Genomic DNA, 20,536 nt, shown 5'->3' with positions numbered 1-20,536 from the left:
ATTTGTGCAGGTCACAGAGCACGTCGGGGGCACAGCCAGGGTGGGAACAGGCACCTCTGAGCTCCATCGACGCCAAGCTGATGACTGGTGCCAGAGCTGGCTGAGGCAGGAGGGTCTGCAGAGGGGTCACCTGATGGTACAAGAAAGGAAACTCTTCTGCTTTCTAAGCCTGATGTCCCCTCTAGCAGCTAATCCTTGCTTTAATAGTGACGCTTCTTGCAGAATACACCTTTGAGGCTCTTTCATCCTTGGGTACCTGTCCAGGTCCTTTTCCAGGCACTTTTATATGAACATGTCACCGGGGGCACAAGTTTACATTGGGTTTTTATCCCAAAAATAGAGCTCAGCAGCCAAGATCTCCCTGTAACATGCAAAAGTCTGGATCCTCTGCAAGGTCCTTGCAAACCAAAGGCATGGGGAGATGTCTGTGCATGGGCTCCCCCCGAGGCTGCCTGACGCACCTCTAACCACGGCTGGGAGACGCTGCAAGTAGAGCTCAGCAAAGCCCTTGCAAGAACTGGGCAGGAAGTGGTGATTTGGGGTAAAATCAGGTTTATTTCTTCCTGAACCAAAAGATGCACCTCTGCAGAGAGCCCAGTTGCTTTGTCAGGAGTGTTTGCACAGACAGGACTGTGGTCTGGTGAGCAACCTGGAAGTGAGAGCCTCCCAAATCATTGCAATAAACGCTATCAGTCAACAGATATCGGAGAAAGGCATTTCCATTTCTGTGGTCCTGGGTGAGTATAATGTGTTTCTAAATCCCCACTTGCTTTTTCTTTAGGTTGTTGTAACCCATCTCTGAGTTAAAGTGGTTTAGCTGCCTTTGCTGGGTAATTTTCCATACCTAGAAACTTTGGATTTCTTTTCTTAAGTCTCACCTTAACTCTAAATTTATTCAGGTTTGTTTTTGTTCGTATGATAAGCATAACATTCTTTTGATGCATTTTTTTGTAAGCCTTGATTTACTGAGATTTGCTTGCAACCTTCATTCCAGTTTACCATTTTTTGTGCGTGGGGATATTTTAAATGAATATAATTATATTTAATAACATATGCAGGTACTAAAGCATCTTTTGATTTGAGTCCTAACTTTTGTTATTACCCCCCACACACATACACACCTTTTTAGATATTCTCTGTTTAACCTATGCCTAGAGATTAATTAAAGTGTCATTAAAATGCCTTTAGTACGTTTTGTGTCCTACATGCCTGGAAATACATTTTCCCACAGTCAGAATTGTTGTGCTTGTACCAGCAATAACTGGCATGTGGCTTGTTTTGTAGATCACCACGAGATATAACGAACACTCCTAATTAGAAGAAAACACATTCATATTTTTGGATGCCTGTTCAAAGTTTTCTCAGGAAGATCCACTTGCTTTTCATTTACATTTCTCCATCGCTCTGGGTTGGCTCTGAAGCCCAGCACTTGCTCGGAAGCACAGAGTCCCACATTGCATGTTGTTGTGAAATGCAAATTTAGGTTCTTCCCCATGAGTTATGGGGCAGAGTTTCCACCCTCATTCATCAATTTCCAGGCTTTGAGTGTTTAAATGTGTATAGTCCAGCCTTGAGTGCAAATTTTCTATCCTCTTTCAGTATTTCTGCTTGGAAAGAGCTGTAGATTTTTCTGTGGAATGGGTTTGGCATGGCCCTGGTTCTGAAGCAGGAATAGAAATTAGCAGCTCTTGGTCTTTCCCTGGGCAAGGAGCAGGGCTAGTCCAGGTATTTTTTAAAATAATTTGTGACACCACAAAAACACAGTTCAGTGCTTTCTTCTCCAGCCCCTCCTTAAAAGTTTTAAAAACCCCTGACAAATACATACCCATGTGAGCAGCTGGGATAGAAAAACAAAACCCAAGCTGCACAACATCCTCACAGACCCATCCCATTCTTTAGTGAAAAGCAGCACACTGAGCTCCTCATTCCCAGTTTCTAGGGAGCCAAAACATGATACCCAGCTGGGCATCAAAGCTCCTGTGCAAAACCAGCAGCAGCCTGGGGGTGCCCCAGCTGCTTTTTGGTTTCACCTCCATCAGAACAGTAGCTGAGAATCACAGCATCCCAGAGTTTTTCATCCATGGAGCCAAGCTTGAAGCCTTCCTCCTCCTCTTCCTCAGCAGGAGGCACCAGGAAGGCACCAACCCAAAGGTCATGGGTGCTTTTAGCATCAGCCCAGTGCAGCTCCTGCAACCTCCTCTCCTAAAAGTCACAAGAAAAAGGAACAAGACATGAGACAGGCAGCAGAAAGCAAATAAAAGAGGAGCAAATTACTGACTTCTCAGGGAAGATGGTGCTGAAGATACTGTAATTATAATCCTTTTCAACACCTGAGTGGCACTGGGGTGTTTCATGGCCTGGCTTCCAAACCTGGACAGGTTTTGCAGCTGTAGGCTTTGGAAGCCTGGCTGAGCAGCTCTCCCCCTGCTGGGGATCTGTCACTGGCCTTGGCAGGTTGGAGCATCCGTGGGGACACCTTTGGGACACCACTGGGGAGCATGGTGGGCAGACCCCATGGCTCCTCTCCTCCAGTGACTCAGGGCCTCCCCATCACCTCTCAATAACAATTCTGGCTGTTGTGAGAGGGCTGGCAGGGACCCACCTTGCAATTAGCAGGTGGTTTGGGGAGAAGTGCTAATAAGCACCCTGGACAGGCAAACCTGGGAGGGAGGTGGGTGCTGCCTTGACTCAGCATCCTCCTGGGGTGGGGGGAGAAGGATGCTTGGGATCTGCTCAATGGGATTTTGCGACACTGCCTTGCTCACCCTCCATTTCCAAAGATTCTTGGGGCATCGCATCCTGGATGAGCTGCTGAAGAGCCTCAGAGGACAGGTCACCACTGCTCTTAGACTGCTGCCATCCAGTGCCACCCTCTCCTTGTAAATTTTTGTATTTTTTCTGCCCTTCTGATTCCATAAACACTTTATTACCAACATCTTTTTCATTCCCTGCTTTTCTGGTGGGCACCACTTTGCTGGGATGTTGCAAAAGCCATAGCAGGCCACTCTCAGTTCAGAAAAAAAGGGTTGCCACCCAAAAAAAAAAAAAAAAAAAAAATCCCAGGTTTTCACTCCTGCAGCCTTTAACCCCTCCATTCCCCCTCACAGGTCAGTGCCATGGGTTGGAATTTGTGCTACAGTAGCTCCAATCAGGACCTGGGGTATTATTTATCGCACTTAGTACCTGCCATCAGTCATGAAAACTTAACAAAGACCCTATTTGGTTTATCTATAGGCAGCTAAACAAACGTATCTTGCTCTCCTGTTATCTTCTTGTTAACAAAACATTATCAGGATGTTCTAAACATCAGCATTTACTGTGCAAGAGCCCTTTATCTGGCATGATATATAGAGAGCCCATCAATTAGTGCAGGGGGCTTGGAAATACCTGCCACGCTTCGCTCAAAAGTCCCAGCACCGTCCCAGGGCTGCATCACCAGTGAATATCCTTGTGCAATTCCTGGCCTCAAGCATCTCTGAATGAGAGAGGAAAGCTCATTACGAGCAGAAATCATTATAAATATATTTTTTCATTCCTTTTTTTAGTATCAAGGCACATATGCTGGAGACTTTCCATGAAAGGAGTGATACAACAGCAGCCAAGGTGCTGGATAGTGCAGGGCTTAGGGGAAAAGGTCTAACAGGTAACAGGCTTTTATTCAGAATGGCTGGATATGGTTTGGGAATTCAGTGAAATGTGCCATGAGACAGTGCCTCCTCCTGAGAGCAGGACCGTGTCTGCAGGATCAATCCCTCTCAGATCCCCCCACTAGTGGAACAATTCTCACTCTGGCTCCACGTCAGCTCACAAAGGTGGAAGTGACAGGCTTTGCACACCAGCCCCCGTGGATCCAGGGCAGCTGCTTTCTTCAAACACCTGTGCTAAATCAGCCCCTGGGCAGAGGAGCCACTTCCCACCAAAAACCAGCCTCCCGTGTGCCTGCTGGACCAGTGGTGCCTCACCCCCCCCCCCCTGCAGTGGTTGTATCTCAGTGGGAAAGTGATTCTCCAGATAAATGGCAGATTGGGAGGTTTAACCCCAGCTCCTGTTTGTCTCTGACTACTCGGATATCTTGCAAAACAGACACTTTGTAAGCCAGCACAGGGGCTGGTTTGGAAACCACTCTGGCTGCCTCCAAGTGATGGTTACTCACTGAAGGTGTTTTCCTTTAGATGCATCTCCAAGCACAGGACTTACTTCATGTACCTGCAGAAGTAAGATGGGCTCTTGTGGACTTCCCAGTCATTTCAGCATTTCCATGTATCCAGAAAAGTAAACTGAATGTTTAAAGGTTATCTATTTATATATTTTTTAAAAATTTCCAAATTGAAGATAAAGGGAGGAGCAGCGGAATAGCCAGGGCTGGGCTTTGAAGAGGTGGCATGGAGCATTTAAATGAAATAGGTGTTAAAACCAGTGAAGCCAGTGATGGGAGTCAGAGAGGGCAGATGGGATCAGGGCTTTGGGGCAGGTCAGTGCAATTAGGAGCGTGTTTGCACCAAGCTGAGCAGGACTCTGTAGGAGGGAGGCTAGAGAGGTGCAGCAATACAGTAAGATAAGAGCCCAGAGCAGAGCTGGAGCTGTCTGGACAGGGAAGAGTAGGAGGCACCATAGAAATTTCCTAGGAGCTTATCACCGTGGGCCATCTTCTCCTCCTCTTTCACATCCGCAGCAGCCCTGGTGCCGCAGGACTGTCCGAGCAGCCGCCCAGCCCTCGCCTGCGAGACCCACCAGAGCAGGGGGTGGGGAAACACAGGCTCCAGGGATCTGTAACATTGCTGAGGTTGACTCCAGTGCTAAATCCATGAATTCACCAAGAGGCATTTGTGCCTCCAGCCGTGGCGTTCCCGGTGGGAAAGGGCTGCTCGCTAAAAGCCGTCCCAAAGCGTCGCATCGCGTTCGGTCTCCTGTGGAGAAGGATGGGGCTGAAATAAAATCCAGCAGCGTGGTCCCATATGGGCAAAGCCTTGCTGGTGGGGAGGGACACCTCAGGTTAGCAGGGGGCCTTTCCAGCAGCACTTAAACTGTGTTCTCATAGACCCAGAGCTGGCTTTTAACACCCTGGGACCAGCTCCACAAGACAGACCCCCTTCAACTTAAGCCCAGCGCCAGGAAGCCCAGGTAGAAATTCAATTAAAAGAGGTGGTCACTGCTGATGGCTCTTTGGTTTTGGGAGGTGCTTGGTTGTGCAGGGCAAAGCTCTGTGTGGCTTTTACATTCAAATATTCACCTCACACCTCTCATATCATTGCTGTCGGCTGTTTTATCCTCCAACTGCTATTAAAGTTGCTATTTGATAGGAGAATAAAAGACAAATAGGAATCATTGGTTCAAAACCTCACCATCTAAGCATGATCTTTCTAGACCAGGAACTCTAAGCCCCTGATCTGTGTGATATAGACTTTGGATACAATAATATCTGCTGCAGTTATTATTACCTATATTGCAAAGATCTCAAAAAAAAAAAAAAAGTGAGAGATATTGTACATATGCTGGCTAGTTTCTCTGTTAGGGGGAGGGAAAAAAAAAGAATAAAAGTTTAATAAACGTGTGCTGTGTTGTGGATGACTTTGTGGCGACCTTTGTTGCAAATGGCCTATGCATGCGGAATAATGGTCTCCGTGCAGAGAGGGAAATGGCTTAGTGCTATCATCGTTGCCTCGGTAACCATCAGAGTCTCCATCTAGCAGAGAGAAATGAGTTATGAAAAGGCTTGAGTGAAGAAGGGATTAACACATGATCCCAGGGACAGCATGTCAATCAAAATCAGCGGAGAAATTACACTGCTCTATTTGAGAATGTCTCCGGAAACGCAGCCTCGGTGGGTGTATGTATGTGGATGCATGCAGACCCAGGGCTCTCAGCCTCCTCTGGAATACATAAATATATATATAAAACACAATATAGCTGAGATCACTGGCGTGCACGTGCACAAGCCCTTGCACACACATTCCCTGTACATTTGTGTCCAAATACACACATGAGGCACCTCTCTGCTGGGACACACTTTTGTGATGCCCACACTTGCTGGGGTCCACGCTGCCCCAAGCAGACAAGTCCATGAAGCCCATAACATTTTTTTTTCTTTTTTCTTTTTTTTAAATTTTTTAATAATCCAAAATCCTGAAATTTTATCATCCTCTCTCCTGTCCTTACCAGGCTTCATTGAAATGCCTGTCATAGCATCCCTTGTTCTTGTAGAGGACTGAACCCCCTGAAGACTCTCTTGTACCTCCAAAAGGGAGAGCAAAAGGGAAAGTTTCCCTTATAACACATTCAAAATTCAAAATCCAAAATGCAATATAAAGACTCTAGCTTTATCCTGAGAGTCCCAGTGGCTTCACCTCTATTTCTTCCTCCAGGGCCACACTCCTGAGCTCTGCAACTTTGTCGGTCAAGGGCATGGGAACTAAGCCCTCTTGGTTTTAGCCTACTGCAAACTCTCTGCTGGTTCCAGGGGCTGGTGCTGCTCAGCCGTGTGTGGCTGTGCACACATTTCCTATGGCAATTGTTTGCCTTGGTTCAGCTGACGAGCTTTACATTACCTGGGACCAGAGTGAGATTCCTGCTAAAGTCGGGAGCAAAATGTGGTTGCTGGGAAGGGAGGACTTGTGTGGCCTCAGAGCTGAGGAGTGTGGCTGGAAAAGGTCTTGGGTATTTGTTCTGTTCATTAGCCACTTTGGCAATAGAAAAGTTTTCTTCCAGGATATTCTTTCTCTATTTTTTTTTGTTTTGTTTTGTTTTGTTTTGTTTTGTTTTTTTTAATTTTGAGTAAATTCTTATTGCAGACAAAGTAGAATTTTGCTTTGGTTTCTTCACTGCTTGCTGTGCCCTCATGCTGGGCAGTGAAAGAGAACTCACGGAAGGGATTTGGCCCCTGAAAACATTGCTGGGCTACCCAGTTTTGATAGCCCCAGGTTTACTCTGTGCCCATCACCCAGCATGTCCCTCTCACACCTGGCCCCTCACATTGATCCTGCATCCCTGCACTGCTCATCCCACACCCACAGCTCATCCCACACTCTACAGCTACAGCCAGAGTCACTTTACAACCATCCCTTTCTCTTTCTGTTCCACCGGTGCATGGACTCTTCTCCTGCCTTGTCCTGCTATTCCATCATGATAGGAAAATACTTCTGTACATCCCTCTTTTCCCAACACCCTGATGGTGTTGTCCTACCTGAGCATTGTTCTACCTGCCCACAGAGCCCTCGTGCCCAGCATCACCCCCAGGACCACAAACCCCACCCAGGCCCAGCCCTTCCCTCCTGCACCCTTTGCACAAGGGCACCTTCTCAGATGCACCTGTGGGTTTTCCCCCCAGCACAAATTCAGTGTGACCTCCCCCGACCACACACTACAAAATCCCCCGTGTTCCCCACCCCCTGTGGCTACACCCACTCATCTGGGGTGCACCCACCCACACCCTGCAGCTTCCCCCAGAAAACACCCAGGATCCAGCCTGCACAAGCCCAAACGTGGATGCCATCAACACTCATCCATCACCTAAATGCTCCCAAATGCTCCCGAACACACACACACCCTTCTGATGGACAGGGACACCCCACAGCAGCCAGGACCACCACTAAACCCTCCACTCAAGGTTTCCACAGCCCTCCACCAGGGTGAAACCCTTGACCCTGGCTTTTTTGGGGGCTCTCTACGCCACCACCCTCTTCCTTCCCCCTCCTTGCTTTCACTTCTCTCGGGTTTATTTCCCCTCCACTCCCACTCCTTCCCCCCTTCCCTTCCCTCCCCCCTGCCACGTCCCCAGCCTCCCACACAAGTTTAAAGCCATCAGCCCAGCCAGCGGTTAACCAAATCGCCTTGACCTCTCTGCTATTTGATATTCGCCTCCTTGACACTCATTTAGGAGCGCGCAGCGGTAAAGCAGACATTGGACAAGTCCAGCCTGAAACCAAAGCCCTATGAAAGGAGGAGAGAGATCAGAAGAACCTGATAGCTAGGAACTTGTTCTCTCCAAAGGCTTTCTGGACATTTTAGCCTGGATCAGGGGTCCGTGGAGCGCCAGTTCGTCGCCAAGCAGGGTGTAAACGTTAAATGTTAGCTATTTGTTCCAGAGATTGGCATGAAGATCGAGCCTTTCTGCCTCCTCTCCCCCCGACCCCCCTCCCGCAGTCTCTCCAGCCCGTCCAGAGTCTCACAGACACTCATTCATTAGCGGTTTAATAACCCTCCCGATGTGATAACATCCTTTACTCCCGGCTCCGCGAGCGGAGGTGACCCTGAGGGTGGGCTGCTCACTCGAGGTGCTCCGGGGGGCGGGGGTCGGGGGGTACCGGCTACTCCCGACCCGGCTGTTGGGTGAGGAAAAGCATCTTCCCCGCACCTTCCCCCCTCCACGCCAAAAAAAAAAAAAAAAAAAAAAGAAAGAGCTCAACTTTGGTGCTCGGGTCCCTAAAAGTCGTCAGGACGCCTCCCCCCGGGGTCCCCAAGCCTGGAGGGGGACGCGCACACGCTGCCACCCCCAGCCCGGCACCCCGTGTCCCCAGCCCGGCTCCGCCGCCGCAGCCCCCGGCGCCCTTCTCGGGTGATGCGGAGATGCTGGAGATGCTGGCGGTACCTCACCTGATCGAGCCCTGCGTTATTTTAAATGGCTCTAATTTCACCATTTATCTCATTTGGCCCGTAACTGCGGATTCAGGCATCTGAAGCAACCTTTCGAAACTCTGATTAGTTCGGCTTCGTTCGGTGCCTTTTCCTCCCTCTCCTTTCTCCCCATTTTTTCCCCCTTCTCACTCCCTTTCTGCGCGACTTTCATGCGCTGCAGATAAGATATAAAATGCTCTATCGGGATCCTGTAATATTAAAGATCAAAAGTGGCATCAATTGAAGACCAAACGCGCGGAAAACAAAGGGGAAGGCTGGGAGATGTTCATCAGCTAATTACAACTGCAAATATTATGCAAATTTATCTTGGCACAGAAATGGAGAAAGCGAGTTTAAGTGTGGAGATAATGCTGGAATATTGAATGTTCAGCTAAGGGTGGGACGCGGTCCAATAAATTCATCTGAGGGAGAACCGGTATTATATATATGTATATTCCTATCAAATCATCTCCACTTCAGACTGGGGGGGAGGGGGGGGATATCAAAAATTGCGGTTATAATTGATACTTGAAATTCCTTGACAAATATTGCACAGAATACACGGAGGAGGAAGAGTAAGGAAGCCGAGATTAGCGTTTGGATGGGATTTGTGACACACCGCATGTGAAATGATGAATTCTATAGCGGGGAGGGGGCGGCGTGGGGTCCCCCCCACTCCAGACCCCAGGTGGGAGCCTTTCCCTTTAGGCAAAGGGGAAAAACAAGTTATTTTTCAACCTCATTTTAGAAGCGGCTCTCACTTCCTGGAAAAAAGGACCGTGCTAGACCTGGTTAATGATTAAACACCGTCCCTGTGCCATGAGAGCCAGGAAGGGATGAGAAGGAGCAAGGGAAACTTAAACCAAGGCAGAACAGAGCTGCCAGCACCTGTCCCCAGAAATTTTAGCATCAGGAGTGGCTGCACACAATGGGAAAAAAACAAACAAACAAACAGAAAACAACAACAACAACAACATAAAAAACCAATCGAGACGCAACAAACTGACCACGAAGAGGATTTTAGGCACCATTTTCTCCGAGGCGGGGATGCTCCAGCACGGGTCGGGAGCATCCCCCAGCCCCTCGCAGGGTTTTCAGGGGGTTATCCCAAAGCCCTTTACCGGGTTTGACCCTTGCGGTGGTTTTTGTTGAGATCAAGTTTTGGGCTGAGTTGTTACTGTTGTGGGAATCCCTCCCTCCTCCCCTCATCCTTCGGAACGGAGCAAAGGGGTTTATTCGCCACAGAAAATGTTTGAAATGCAGCTTTTCCCTGCGCAGGTGAGGAGGCAGAGCCCGGCTGCTGCTTCCCTTCGAGGATTCAAACGAATACATTCAAATCCAGCAAAATATCAGCAGATCTTGCCCTCCTCAGGCAGAGGAATATCAATAATTTCAGGTGGATGTTTCCCCCCACCCCGCCCTCCATCCCCTATTTCATTTCAGCAGCCAGAAACACAGCTCAGCGTTCATTTGCATACAAAGCAACACTCGGAGTTTCTCCAGTTTATGAGAAATGACTTAAAAAAAAAAAAAAAAAAAAAAAAGAGGCAGAGACGCAGGAAGAGAGAGGGGAGAGACTCCTCGCAGAAATCTTATCGATTTTTTGCTATGCGTGTATTTATTTGGCAACGGGGCGGGGAGAAAAAAAGAACATTATTGGCATCCCTCCCTTTCGGAAAAAAAAAAAAAAAGTGGGGGGGTGGGGGAGAAAGAGAGATGCAAATTGTATTTTATCTTAACCCGGCTCCGTGCTTTATTCAATGCTTATGATGCATTATCTCCCCCTTAAATAAAAAATAAATCATGTAAAATTAGGATCTCGAAGCCACCGAGAGGAGAAGCTCCGGTCGATTTTCTTAATTTCAGTCTGAAAGTGACACACTAATTAAAGCTCCTCATCATCCCCCTCCAACTTCTTTTTATTATTATTATCAGATTTACCTTATATTTTCCCAATTAGAAAAAGAAAAAAATCAGTTTCGCTGCCCCCAGGATGAAACTAAACTAAAATAAGGACCCACGAAATTTTTTCCCCCAACGTTGCCCATCGCTTTCCGCCATCAGATTCATTGTGATGTATTAGATGCAATAAATTATCCCATGTAACAAAACATTGGGAGCTGAAAGGGTGATAATCTGGAAAGCAGAGATAAGGATTCATTATTCCGAATCATTATGAATCCAACGTTGCCTCTGACTTCTTTCTTAATCAGCTCCTCTGATCCTGGATATGTGAGCAGCACAGATAAGGAAAGAGTCATTTATAATTCTGTACCTCGTCTAATATTTAAAAAAAAAAAAAAAAAAGTCAGAGGCAAGAAAACGCTATAAAACACAAGCAAGAGGCGGGCTCCGAATGAAATATCACTTCGATGTTGTTAGAGCCGCAGTAAGATTTAATTAAAATTCTCCTCTTCCACGTGTTTCATATATTTTTATAAATATATTTTGCACCTTGCTTGTAACGGATAGGAATTTACAATTGCGGCTATTTGTTGGTGCCCGGCTTTGACTTTATTCCCAACTCCCTGATTTGGGTGAATGGAAGATGTGGACGAAGGGGGGAATGAGGATGGGGGGCCGCGATTATTTGAATTTCCGAGGGTCCCCCGGCCCCTCTGCCCCTCCGCAGCGCTCCCACAAAGTCATTGGGTCGATGCCACCAATGTAGGCGGCCGCGCTGAATGGAAATCGTTTTAAAGCGAATATACTCCGCGCACACAAAGCGCAGGATCAATGCCAACGCGCCTGATTTGGGGACATCAAGACGGAGGGTGCAAACGCAGATTGCAACCCTGATATTTAAAAAGAACCTCTCCGAGACTGTGTTTTCACAGCCGGAGAAGGGGAAATTATTGATTATTGGTAACTTTTCCCCGGGGTGGGGGCAAAGAGGGTGGGTTTGCTTTGCAGAACACGAGAGGCAGTTTAATTATAGCAAATAAAACATCCCCAGCCTCCTCTCTGGAGCCGGCAGAGAGGTTATCCCAAACAATAACGTATGGATTTTATTTAGGGAGGGTTCGGCTGCAAGTCTTGGTTCAGGCGGAGCCGAAATCGATTTTGTGTGTGTGAGTATGTGTAGGTATTTATTTCAGTGCATACCCGTCTAAATGTGTGCCAGGAGGAGAGCAAGAGGTGGGGTCAAGCACATGCAGCGGGAGGATCACAGGATCCCCTAGCAAGTTGGAAAACACAAGGGAAAAAATTTTTCCGAATATTTATATATGGAATATATATATATATGTGTGTGTGTGTGTGTGTGTGTGTGTGTGTGTGTGTGCATATGTACACGCGCTCCACATAATTATTCCACATATATAAATTACACACACACAAACACACATATATATATATGCGTAATATATATATATATGTGGAATAATATATATATATACATATATATATATATATACACTTAAAAATATTAAATATGTGTGTATGTGCATTTTTTTCTTTTCGTGTATTTATTTATTTAAATGACCTCCGGGTGTCTGACTATTGCTTTGAGTGTGTATTCGGACCTCGACTGCAGGCATCGAGGCGGGTCTGTGATATTTATGATAAACCCCGGGTGCCATTTAAAGCCTCATTAGTTATGTTTAACCTTTGAATCACCGGCCATCGTGGCTGGAAATGAACTTCGCGGTGCGGGGTGGATGCGGGAGGGTGGGGATGAGTGTGGATGCGCCTGCGCCTGTGCCCAAATTCCTTCTCTCCCCTCCCGCCCCCCATCAAGCCCCAGCCGGAGGAACAGAGACAATAGTGCGGGGACTCCATCTCCGCGGTCCTCCCAAGCGGTTTTTGGTTTTTCGTTTCCCCACCTCGCCCCCCCAGCTCCACGATGTGCTCAGACAGCCCGGATCCAGCTCCCTCCCCCCCGCTTTTTATTTTTTTTTTTTCCTTTTTCTGGGCAGTTTTGGAGGGATCCGGCATCATCTTCCAGGCTGATCTCGTCTCCCTCCCGCAGCACTGTTTTGGGGAGCAGAAGAATCCGCAGGGATTTTCCCAGCCCTATGATGAGGAAAACACCCCCCGAGTGATTTCAGCTGTATTCTCCTTTATTTTTTTTTTTTTTTTTTCTTATCCCATACCCAGCAAGGATTTATCCCCGGCTCGTCCGCACGGCTCAGTCCAAACCACGCAAGCCTCGTGGCTTTAAAATCCTCTTTTCCGAAGGCTTTCCTTAGCAAAAGGCACATTTCTTGTCGATGGTAGATGGGCTCAACCCTCCTCCCCCCGCCGCTGGGGTACCCGAGCTGTTTCCATCGGTGTTTGGCGCTGGGAAGGTTCCCTTCGTGCCTCTAATGAGCTTTAAGTTATTACCTTAATTGAATGTGTTTTCTAAAGATAGAATTGGGAGGCGATCGCGTTACCTTTCACCTCACAGGGAGTCACTCTAGAAGCAGCGATAGCGAACTCCCAACGTCAGCAGAAAAACCCAACAATATCCCTCCAGGACCAGGAGGGTGTGTATATACATATATATTTATTTTTTTTCCCACCTAGGTGACCAATTTTCGCCCCACTTTCTGAAGTGTCGGGGCTCAGCGCTGCCGGGATGTGTCCTGGGGGTCTCCGCCAGGAGCGGGGCAGGGGAGGGCAGCTCTGCATCCCCCCAGCACCACTGGGGCTTCCACCCGCGGGGCCTGGCGTCTGCCGCACGCACCTGGTTTAGCCCTGGAAATAAAGCTTTATTCCAGGTTTATCCCCGAGGAAGCATCTTCACACCAAGGGGAGATGCGCAGCGTGGGGGGTACCCCCCACTTCTCCCGCTCGAAGGTGGCTGCCCATCCCGGTAAGGTGAGAGTGGCAATTCCCGGCCGTGTTTTCCGTGGATAAGCCCCCTCCCGCTGTCCTAGGCTGGTCCTCCACGTTTTGTCTGGTTTTGGTGGCAGGACACCCACCCACCCACTCCGAAATGAGCGCCCAGCCCTAGCGAATAAAAATATCCTCACCACAACCTGGGGAGGTTTTCCTGTAAGCGAATCTGCCCCGTGGATCGAGGCCAGCGGGGGAGAACACTGAGGCTGCAGCATTAGATTTGTGGGAGTGACATGAGTGGGGGGTGAAATGTGGAAAATCAGAGCCCCGAGCCCCTTCCCCCGCCGGTTCTTCTGTCGCTGGAAGATTTGGGGCATCCCCTGGAGTCTGCGGCGTGGCCACAGCCCGGCTCCCCGGCTCCTGCTGCCCCTCCAGCACTTCAGGGGGTGTTTATCTTCCCTCCACCCTCAGCCCTGGAAAACCCCCAGGTGCTCCCGGGGAAAGGCGGCTGAGGAGCGGGCGGGGGGCTGCAGATCCCCCCGGCCCCGGGGTTCAATCCCGTGAGAGTCTGAGGGGACAGAGAGGGGGACCCCCAGGAGCCCCAGAGCTGGGGCTGAGCCCTGCGATCTCCCTGTAAAGGTGCTGCGCTCGGAGCCTTCCTCGTCCCGAGGAGGAGTGGGAGAGGAGAAACAATCCTCGTCCTCGAAGCGCCAGAGGATGCCTGTCCATTATTATTATTATTTTTTTTTTCTGTATGTGTCGTGGAGCCTTACGCAGACATATATGTAAAATAAAATAAAATAAAATAAAATAAAATAAAATAAAATAAAATAAAATAAAATAAAATAAAATAAAATAAAATAAAATAAAATAAAATAAAATAAAATACAGGAGAATAGGGTCTTTAAAAATCCCCCCGGGAGGAGAAGGGAGTACGGAGCAGAAGAACCAGCCCCTTGTCGCTAATGTCACCACTTTTCCTCGAAAGCTTTCGCCGCAGCGGAGCGAGCCCCGGCGTTATTTGTATGATCATACGCTTAATTACATTTTCCCCCTCTGTTGCCGGCGTTCCCGGCTCCCGGCGCTGACAGCCGCTCCCGGGACGGGTTACATCACGCTCACACCGCTGTACCTGGCGCGTCCCCCTGGCCCTGCCCCTGTCCCCCCCAGCTCCACCTCCCCGCCCCATCGATGGGTGTGTAAAGAAATGGCCCATCATATTCCTCTGGCTCCTGCTCTGCCCTTTCCCAACCCGGAAGAGCTCTGATCTTCAGCCCAGCCCGGAGGAGGAGGAGGAGGAGGAGGAGGGCAAGGGTGGGCGTTCGGAGGATGCGGCTCCCCCAGGTTTTCCCCCTCGGTGAGAGCTTGCGACATGCCAGCAGCGGCTCCGCTCCTCCCGCACTCCTGCTCTGAGCGCTCCAGCGGAACCGGACAAAATCAAAAGCATCTGCCCAGGTCAGTGAACACCGATTTGTGTGTCACTCCATCCCACCGTCCTCCTTTTTTTCTTTTCCTTTTTTTTTTTTTTTTAATTTTTATTTTTCCCCCTTTTCTTTATTTTTTTTAAATATATCCTCCTTTTCTCCACGTGGAGGGCATTGGGACGGGGAGCTCGGGTCCAAGGATTTGAAACTCAGCCCCGATCCCCCTTTATTGCTTGGGGTGGATGGAGGGGAGAGTCGAGTTTTCTCGGTGACCTTGGGGAAAGCCCCCCCGATCCGTAAGGGAACGATTTTTGGGAAGCCGGGGAGAAGAAGATGTTTTACCTGTGGGTGTTGGGGGTGAAGGAGTGAGGCTGGGCTGGCGGGGGCTGGGAGATGGGACATTGACACAGCTGGGATGAGAAATATTAATCTCAGAACGGGAATTTATATCTGAGGGATATGCGGGGCCTTTCTGTGCCTGGCTTTGTACCTGTGTGCATATGAATATATATATATATTTGTGTATATTTATATTGTATATCCAGACCCATACTCTGTGTATCACCCTGCGTACAGCGATTTTCATGCAGGCAAGCCTGTGTCGATGGCTGCGGTTTTGTGCTCTTCCCGCGAATAATTCCGATTCCATTTGATTCTCTTAGGTTGATATGTGCTGTATAATATAAAATATACCCTGCACATGTAGTACTCTATCTCTGCAGATTAAAAATATCTGTATATATAACGCATAACAAGAATGCTTCTAACAGAATCTACTTAGGGCGATTTTACGCAGATATCTCTCATTTTTTTGACCTTAGAAACGCAAAGAGCTACCCTAGAGGTGTGTGGTTAAGTCAGGCTGGGATGAGGAGGGAGATGGCTCCGCTCCGGGGCTGGACACGCACTTTCCCCACGCTCCTGTCCCGCTGAGGGGACCCGCGGGCCGGGCCGGGCCGAGCCGGGCCGGGCCGGGCCGGGCCGTGGTGGGTTCCGGCAGGACTGGCGGCCGAAGGGCGAGGGGAGAGATTCCTCTCTCTCCCGGCAGCCCTGCATTAAGTCTCTCTCCTCCTTCCCCGCCTTGTAAGAAAATTTTTCACCCTCCAAACCGTGCGGAGGATGTTTCCGGAGGGAGCGATGGGAATGGCTTGTGCTGTCAAAAAATCCACATTATCTGTCAACGAGCGTTTTGAAAGCAGAAAGGGGAGAAAATAAATCTATCTATCTATCTATCTATCTATCTATCTATCTATCTATCTATCTATCTATCCATCCATCCATCCATCCATCCATCCATCCATCCATCCATCCATCCATCCCAGCTCCTCTTACCTTCTTCACGTGTCCGTACACAGGCAGCGGGCTCCGGGTGACGGATTTTAATGAAACCGGATAATTAATAACCACCGGCCCTGCTTGTTTTCTCCATTATTTATGGGCCGCAGGTGCGGAGCGGGGGAGCCGGGACCTGTCGGTGCCGCGGGCGGGGGCTGCTGAGGCGGACACCGGTCCCGGCTCCCCGGCTGCACCGGGATGAGTCCAGACAGGGGGGACAGAGAGGGTCCCAACAACCCGAGGGCTCTGGGAAAGGAGAAAGAGGCTCTCGGAAAGGAAAAACAGGCTCTCGGAAAGGAAGGAGGGGAGAGGGAAGCTTTACCCCCACCCCGCCGCGGCATTTTGCTCCCGGCTGGGGCGAAGCGCTTCCTTCTCCCGGGGATGTGAATTTCTTTTTACAGAGCCGAGGGAAACGTTTTAATTTCAAGGCAGAAAATAAGACGAGGAGGTTTTTCCCGGCAGGGGCAGGTAGGGAGTGGGATGAGGAGGAGGGGGAGCACCCGGCCGGGGGCTTCTCTCGGCCCCCGGGATGCGGAGGGCATCGCCTGGTGCTCGGACGGGGGCGGGACAGCATCTCGGCGTGCCCGTGTGTGCTCCTCGGAGGAATTTGGGGTGCGGTAGCCCTCTCTTTAGGGCGAAAAGACACCGTGTGCATTCTGACACCCTCGGTGCTGTTTGAATTTTGGAGCCTGTGACGGTAAACGCGAGCCCGGCATTCCCGGAGTAGGTTGTCACCGTGCGGGATTACAGCCGCTGGGGTCTGTGGGCACGGGGGGGTTTATTTTTATTTTGGGGGGTGCAAGGACGGCTTTAAACTGGCAGCAGCCGGGCTCCTGCCCGAGTAAATCGCTCCGGTTTTAATCCAGGGATATGCTCCTGCTGGTGCTAATTCTGCCGCCTCCTCTCCCGCCAGCCGCCAGGAGATTTGTGGGCCTTTTTTTTTTTTTTTTCTTTATCGAAGTCCTGGGGTAATTTCTGCTTTCGGAAAAAAAAAAAAAAAAAAAAAAAAAAAAGGAAGGAAAAAAAATAGACAAAAAGAATCCTTAAACAGGTCGGCAGCTTCACCTTCTCCGTGCGGTGCGAGGAAAACTGCTCTTGCCGGGTTTAAAGCCCGCAAGATGCTTCAATCTATCGCTCAAAACAGTCCTGAGAGATAAAGCAAAATCGAGAAACCTGAAACAACCCGAGTCCCTCATTTTTTATATATATAATTTAAAAAAATATTCCCCTATTGAGCGCTTCTTTAAGCTCGCCGTAATTTGGAGTGGCTCTTCAGGCGATTTGTTGGCTTTTTCTTCTCTTATTTTTTTAATTTGTGGGGTCGAAGCCTTTCGGGAGCGCTGCCCTGCTCTCTGCAGCGATAGCGGTGCCCGGTGCCGCTCCAGGCTCGGGAGCCTCTCCCGCAGCTTGGAGAGGGGATAAAAGGGGAGAATGGGGTGAAATGGGGAGGTGGAATAAAAGGGAGAAGGAGAACCCCTTGCCAAAGAGAAATTTTGCTGCCTGAGAAAGGAAAAGGGTAGGGGGGGAAGGGAGAAAAGGGACTCACCGGGTTGAGCTGGAGGTCTGTGGAGGCAGGGGAGGAAGGAGGGAAGGGAGCCGGGTCCTGCCTGGGTGCCAGGACGGGGCACGGGCAGCAGGGGTGACAGGGGTGACACGAGTCCCCCTCCCCTTCTCCCCTGCGCCCGGCTCCTCTCCGCGCAGTTTGGGGAATGTGTCGGGGGGAGAGGTCGCCCCTGGGACTTGCGGAGCCGGTTTTTGATCTTTCTCAGACCTTTTTTTTCTTTTTTTTTTTTTTTCTTTACTCCTGCAGTGTCCCGGGGCAGTCGCCCTTCTCTCAGCTTCAAAGAAGGGAGGGGGGGGGGGAGGAGGGAAAAAAAGTCTCAGTTTCTCTCCTCCCAATTTTAATTCTTCGAATTTCTTTTCTACGGCAAGCAGGGTTTCCCCCCGTCTCTTCCCACCCCTCCATTATATAGCATCATTTGCGCTGAAAAAAAAAAAAAAAAGAAAAAAAAGTGTGCGCGTCTGTGGTGGGTGGTGGTGCACGAAGGGATCAAAAATTGGACCCGGTGTAATCAGCCGATGATTTGTTCTCGCTTTGAATTTGCATGGCTCGGCACTTCTTTGTTTGCGTGTTTATGTTTCCTCCCGATCTTCACGAAGGGGAGATAAGTGAATTATTAGAAAAGAAAGGAAATATGTAAGTATATTTAAAAAAAAAAAGAGAGAAATAGCAAGAGGGATAAAAAATAAAAAATAGAAAAACCACCCATGTGGCTGGTTTCGAAGTGGAAGGGAAGACTCATATGGGGTAGGAAAGGGGAGAGGCAGAAATGTCAGTGTCTCTTTCTCTTTGATATAATTATTATTTTTATTAGTATTATTAATAATAATTTACTGCTCCTAGCTGGACGGATGTTGCTTACCGTTTAAATGACAAAGAGGGGGTGGCCTTGGGGAAGTGGATCGTAATTCCTGCCTAAATCACGAAGGGAAGGAGAAAAAAAAAAAAAAGAAAAAAAGAAAAAAAAGAGGAAAACAAAATATTCCCTCTTCTCTGCGCCTTTGTTTAACCCGAGATTATCTCAGCAGCCTGACCAGGGCTCGGTGCCCTCCCGGCGGGGCTGTCCCGGGGACTGGCAGCCTCCGTGCCCCGGGAGGGGCTGCCCCAGCCGGGGAGGTGGCAACGGGCTCAAAACGAGAGCAAGTTGCTGTACACAGGCAAAAAAAAAAAAAAAAAAAAAAAAAAAATTAATAATAATCTTCGGAGCTCTGCCCTGGGCCGTGTCCTCTCCATAACCCCCCGATTCCTCGCTCCCGGCTGTTTGTACAGCTTTACCTGTACTATTCTGGTACCCTGGAAAGAAGGAAAAAAAAAAAAAAGCCCAGTCCGACAAACGTAACTTAATCCCCTTTCAGTCAATTGTCGTTTAAAAAGGGGCTAAAGGAGAGGGGGGAGAAGGGGGAGGCTGCCTGTCCCCGCCCCGAGGTGCCAGGCGCGGTGGGCACCAACGGGGACGGAGGAGCTGCTGGCCCCGGGTCCCGGCTCAGAACAACCTTGTCTGTACCTACTTTAACTAGAAGACCCAAGGAAGATTTAAAAAAACCCCAAAAAAAAATCAAAAGGGAGGCGATATCTTTAGTGCTCTTTGACTGGTCACTTTTAGGGGAGCGGTAGGCTGGGGGGCCGCCCTATCCCACCAAGTCTGGGATTTTGTTGTTGATTTTATCTGGTTTTTTTTTTTTTTTTTTTTTTTTTTCCTCTGTATTTCCCTCTTTTTGAGTATCTAAGTGACAAATAAAGTGTTCAAAGCGTTTCGTCGTGGCCTTTTAGAGGCAGAGTTATCCCCATTCCTCCCATCCCTCCCCTAGCTAGGAGGGATGCTGGAGCCCCTCTCCCCGCAGCCCCCTCCCCCCCGGCAGAATTAACCCCCGAGTCCCCGACCCTTATCAGGCGGCTGGTGGTGAGCTTGGGGCTAATTGCTCCAACAATGGGCTCCTATTAACGCCGAGCTGTCACTGGAAACCCTGCTGGGGGCTGCCGTGGTGGGGCGAGGTGATGGATCTGCAGCCACAGCCTGGGAAAAGGACGGTCAAGGCCACTGCTCCTCTCAAAACCCCCGGGGATCACTGGATAATCCGAGGAGACGGGGGAAATGATGGGTTTGCTCTTTTTTTTTTTTTTTCTTTTTAATTTTAATTTTTTTTTTTTTTTTTTGTAGGGGGTGTTTTGCACTCCCCACCATTACTTTCTCCCGGCTGGGAGGGGGATAGGAAGATGAGTCTATCGAGGACGGGTTGAAAATAATGGGACAGCCTAAACAAACTAAATTTGAAAGCGGTTGTCCTCCCGCAACCGGGGCTGTAGCTGCGAGGAACATGCGGGAACAGGGTCCCGCCGTGCCACCCCTGTCGGGGCAGGATGGAGCCCTCAGGGCTGTTCCCATTTCTTTTCCCCCCTGCCACCGATGAGACTTGGCGTAGCTGTTGATTTATTATTTTACTTTTTTTTCTTTTTAGTTTTATCCATTTCATTTTGCATTAATAATTCCCTGCCCTCCAAACAGCTGAAGGAAAGCGGTTTCTTCACTACCTCCGGACAGGGCTAAAGGCACGTTTTAAAATGGTTTAGCAATTTTGTGACCTTTGGATGGAAATTCCCCTCCTGTGATCCCACGGCTGTAGGTCTCAGGGCTGTAAGTGCCGGAGGGAGCGGGGGTGGAAATCTCAGCTCACCTGCCCAAAGATCTCATCTCGCATTAAGGTCCCCCCAAGTGTTAAAAGACACAAAATGATTTTTCCCAAGGGTCGGAAACCCCTCTGGCCCAGAGGATGTGCTTGGGGTGGGAGGAAATTTGGGGAGCGGGGATGAAGAGGAAAACCCCGGGGAGACAGGTCCATAAAAT

The 20,536-nt window shown here is 49.2% G+C and overlaps 1 protein-coding gene across 2 annotated transcripts in view; it reads left to right on the top strand.

The window, feature by feature from the left end:
* The first annotated feature begins 14,564 nt into the window (after positions 1–14,564).
* The window catches only part of GATA3 (GATA binding protein 3), a 29,489-nt gene continuing 23,517 nt past the window's right edge, over positions 14,565–20,536 (top strand). The window contains exon 1 of one of the 2 annotated variants that reach the window (XM_085569112.1): positions 14,565–14,829. The gene's annotated coding sequence lies outside the window, so the exon portion shown is untranslated. The remainder of the gene's footprint in view (positions 14,830–20,536) is intronic. The other variant, XM_085569114.1, reaches the window with a different exon arrangement.

Source organism: Lonchura striata, chromosome 1A, assembly GCF_050655825.1.
Source record: "Lonchura striata isolate lonStrDom1 chromosome 1A, ASM5065582v1, whole genome shotgun sequence".
Taxonomy (NCBI): Eukaryota; Metazoa; Chordata; class Aves; order Passeriformes; family Estrildidae; genus Lonchura; species Lonchura striata.
The sequence above is the reverse complement of the archived record's forward strand: the minus strand, read 5'-3'. Positions and strand labels throughout refer to the sequence as shown.